This window comes from Etheostoma spectabile, chromosome 14 (genome assembly GCF_008692095.1).
Source record: "Etheostoma spectabile isolate EspeVRDwgs_2016 chromosome 14, UIUC_Espe_1.0, whole genome shotgun sequence".
Lineage (NCBI taxonomy): Eukaryota > Metazoa > Chordata > Actinopteri > Perciformes > Percidae > Etheostoma > Etheostoma spectabile.
The window spans coordinates 21,765,636-21,770,135 of NC_045746.1; the positions used below are offsets into that span (position 1 = coordinate 21,765,636).

General features: G+C 34.9%; 1 long non-coding RNA gene and 1 pseudogene across 1 annotated transcript; one reads left to right on the plus strand and one right to left on the minus strand.

Moving 5' to 3' along the window:
• LOC116702038 (alpha-(1,3)-fucosyltransferase 9-like) overlaps positions 1-4,500 on the plus strand; it is a 17,772-nt pseudogene that overhangs the window by 9,945 nt on the left and 3,327 nt on the right.
• LOC116701559 (uncharacterized) lies at positions 631-3,005 on the minus strand. The gene is made up of 2 exons (XR_004334946.1): positions 2,945-3,005; positions 631-777 (listed from the first exon to the last, which is right to left on the minus strand). It is a non-coding gene; the product is annotated as an uncharacterized LOC116701559 (long non-coding RNA).

Below are 4,500 nucleotides of genomic sequence, written 5' to 3' on the forward strand. Positions count from 1 at the left end.
CTCAGTTATGTAGGCCTGTTTATTAATTTACTGAATAGTGAATCAAACAACATTCCATAGAGAGGCAGAGCCGGGTGTGTTTCAAATCCCTGCCAGTTTGTGGCTCAACAAACGAGAATAGCCCCAGTTGGTCAACGGATCTGCCAGACAGAGACATCCTGCCCCTATACTCCGTGGAGAGGTGAAGAAACCATTCTTTATTCACTGATAATAATCTTGTTTTAATAGAAATATATGTAGAATGTCTATGTGTTCAGACTAGGAACTGTATACTACTGACGTACTGTGTACTTCTATAGGCCTAATGGTGGAAAAAGTATTCAGATCCTTTACATAAGTAAAAGTAGGCCTAATAACCACATTGTAAAAAATACTCTGTCCTGCATTGAAAATGTTACTTTACTAGTAATAGTAGTATAGTCAGGAAAATGTACTTAAAGTATATTAAATTAAAAGTACTCAAGGCAGAAAAATCCTCACATTTTAAAAACTGGAAACGATCCAAACAGTTCTGTTAACCAACTTAGTCTTTAATGGTTTAATCATTTCAGATAACCTTGTAGGCCGTTATATTGTTGGCTAGTTTAATTTATAATAAAACATTTTAGTTTTTGAACTTTTGTTAATTTGCAATAATATTACCTTGTAAAGTAGCTACTAACTAAAGCTGTCAGATGAATGTGGTGGAGTCAAAAGTACAATAATTCTCTCTGAAATGTAGCGGAGTAGAAGTAGTAAGTGGTATGAAAAGAACAGACTTGAGTGAAGTACAAGTACCTCAAGATTTGTATTTAATGACAGTACTGCAGTCAATGTACTTAGTTATATTCCACAAATGCATTTTTCTGACAGAAATGTTACTGGTTATTTTTTCTAATTCAAGTTCTGCATTGAAAATGTTACTTAACTAAAAACTTGTAAGTATAGTCAGGACAATGTGTTTAACGTATTATTATTTTTTTTAATTTATTTTATTAATTCAGGACTATGCACATTGATGAACAAGCACAACAGTACACGTAACTGTGCCAGATTGTAGCCTGAGGGCTAATTTACATCTGCAGTCCAATAGGCAGGTTGGTGTTACAGTAAAAAGACATAGGATAGTAACATTTTGTATATAAAACAAGAGAAAAGAAAAACCAGAACAATTCACTTGTGAAATTAAAATTTAAACACAAGTTTGCGGTGGTTACACGGCTGGTTAGCTCTAAGCCACAGCTTACCTGGCTCTTAAAGGAGGCCAAGTGGGACGCTCCCGTATGTTGGGGAAGTGTGTTCCATAATGGGACCTTCCTAGATAGGGCATTAGGTGAGGTTTTTTCTGAAAGGAACCTCCACAGTCCCTGTTTCCAACAGTCTAGTGATCCGAGTGTGTCTTATTTAATAAACTCCAGCAGTGAAGGTGGCGCCAGGCCATGCAGTACTTTATAAATTAAGCACCAAGAAGAAATTTACAATAACTATCAAAACTCAGTAAGTTATATTTCTCTAAGATATTGCAATGATGATAAGAGAGAGGTTTTTAATCCAGTCTTAAACGCCTTCTTGTACAGAAGCTCAACTGGTTTTAAGGTAATAGTACCCGACATAGACCAGCTAGTGATACAATAGTTCAGATGTGAAAGTATCATTGAATGCAGAAAAATCAGAGCAGCTGAATCTGATAGAGATCCTCTGATTTGTTTAAAATTATGAAAATTGAAATTGATTCTTTTTTATATCATTTTAATATGGTTTTTAAAAGAGAGTCTAGAGTATATCATCACACCTAAATATTTACAATCATTAACAATTTCCAATTCTTCTGTGCCCAACATCACCCCCGATTGAGCAAGCATAACAGTAGAAGATTGCTTCAACAAGTATAAACAAAAGTTTTTATTACATTTAAAATAAGACACAATCTATTGAGCCATGTTTGTATGTGTGTAAGAGCTGTTGACAGAACACATGCACACAGGATCTTTTGCTTCAGTAAAAAAGGACAGTGTCATCGGCCTAAAGCTGAACATTAACATGTAAACAGTATTCAGGTAAGTCATTAATATAAAGAGAAAATAAAATGGGCCCCAGTATGGAGCCTTGGGGGACTCCTATTGAACAACCCATATAGGCAGAACTAACCCCACCCACCACAGTGCATTGTTCTCTGTGAGACAAGTATGAGTGAAACCAGTTAATAGTTTGAGCAGAAAAATTGAAACGTGACAATTTAGATAGCAGCACTTTGTGATTGACGGTACCAAAAGCTCTTTTCAAATCCAGAAATACAGCACCAACACATCCATTTTTATCTAGTTGACATTTAATTTTTTCCATAAACATGGCCAATGCAGTCTCGGTGGAGTGATATGGCAGGAACCCAAACTGCATGGGATGTAAAGGTGTTTGACTATTGCTGAGTAAGTCAATGATTTACAAGGTAGAATGCTAATTGGTCTATAGTTATTCATGTCAGATTTGTCTTCAGATATAAACACTGGGATAACTGAGGCCAATTTCCATGCCTTAGGAAAAGTTGAATTTTCTACAGATAAATTAACCAAGTGCATGAGTGGTGGCACTAAAGCCTCTTTATGTGACTTTATAAAACTAGAGTCAAGCCCATACATATCCTTGGTTTTAGAATTTTTCAGAGCCGTAATTAAAAGTAGAAGTACTCAATGAAGAAAAATTATCACATTTTAGAAACTGGAAAAAATCCAAACAGTTCTGTCTACCAACTTAGTGTTTAATGGTCTAACTATTTCAGATAGACTTGTAGGCCGTTATAATGTGGGCTAGTTTAATTTATAATAATACATTTTATTTTACTTTTTAAACTTTTGTTAGTGTGCAAAAATATTAACTATTAAAGTAACTAGTAACTGAAGCTGTCAGATGAATGTAGCGGAGTAAAAGAAGAAAGTGTTATGAAAATAAAAAGACTTGAGTAAAGTACCTCAACATTTGTATTCAAGGACAGTACTGGAGTCAATGTACTTAGTTATATTCCACGAATGCATTTACCTGACAGAGAAATGTTGCTGGTTATTTTTTATGATTTAGATTTTCTTCACAAAATATAACAATTAAAACATGATGCATTGTTATTCATTGTGCTGATATAAGCCTCTGTTTGTACTTGAAGTAAACAATTGAATACAGCGCTACTGTGCAGTTAGGGCTGAACGATTTGGGGAAAGTTCTAATTACCAATTTTCTGCCACATATTGCAAGTTAGATTTTTTTAAGTATAGCTAAAGTTCAATATTCTTTGTGTAACAGATAAAACATTTCATGGAACATTATAACATGAAACACCACTGATATAATGTATTCTATATTCTTTTGCAAGGAGGAGAATGTAGATATGAATTGCCAGTAATAAGTGTTTTTCATTTAAAACACATAGAACATTGAACAATTAAACACAGAACATTTATCCCAAAAGCTAAAGTTATATTAATAAAAAACCTTTCCAATTAATAAATATCAGTACTTTCCTGTGAACTGAAATGTCTAATATGCCTCAGATCAATAGCAGCATCAACATATTGCACCTTTTACCATCATGTTAAAGTCATACAAAATAAACAACAAAATGCACTGAAAACAGGACATTTCTGTTAATCAGTCACATGTAACATTCCTGTCTTTATCTTGTGGAAAAACAATAAATATATACATTTTTCATTTTGATGGTTTAACTCTTATTTGCTGCAACTTCTGTTATACAGTGGGGTTCAAAAGTTTGGGCACCACAGGTAAAAATTTGTATTAATGTGCATAAAGAAGCCAAGAAAAGATGGAAAAATCTCCAAAAGGCATCAAATGACAGATTAGACATTCATATTATATGTCACAAAAAGTTAGATTGTATTTCCATTTTCAAAATAAAAATAAATTAAAAAAAAGGCGTCTGCAAAAGTTTGGGCAACCTGCAGAGTTACTACCTTGTTCCCCCCCCCTCCCCCCCCTTTGGCAAGTATCACAGCTTGTAAGCGCTTCTTGTAGCCAGCCACGAGTCTTTCAATTCTTGTTTGAGGTATCTTTGCCCATTCTTCCTTCCAAAAGTCTTCCAGTTCTTTGAGATTTCTGGGCTGTCTGTCACGCACTGCTCTTTTAAGGTCTATCCATAGATTTTTTAATTATGTTGAGGTCAGGAGATTGTGAAGGCCTAGATGTAATCCACCGTGGATTTTGAGGTGTGTTTAGGATCCTTATTCATTTGTAGAAGCCATCCTCTCTTTAACTTCAGCTTTTTCACAGATGGCATCAAGTTAGCGTCCGAAATTTGCTGAAATTTTATTGAATCTATTTTTCCGTCCTTGTGCCACTGGCTGCAATACAACCCCAAAGCATGATTGATCCACCCCCATGTTTAACTGTTGGGCAGAGGTTCTTTTTGTTAAATTCTGTGCCCTTTCTTCTCCAAACGTACCTTTACTCATTGCGTCCAAAAAGTCGTATTTTAACCTCATCGGTCCACAGAACTTGTTCCCACAATGCATCAGG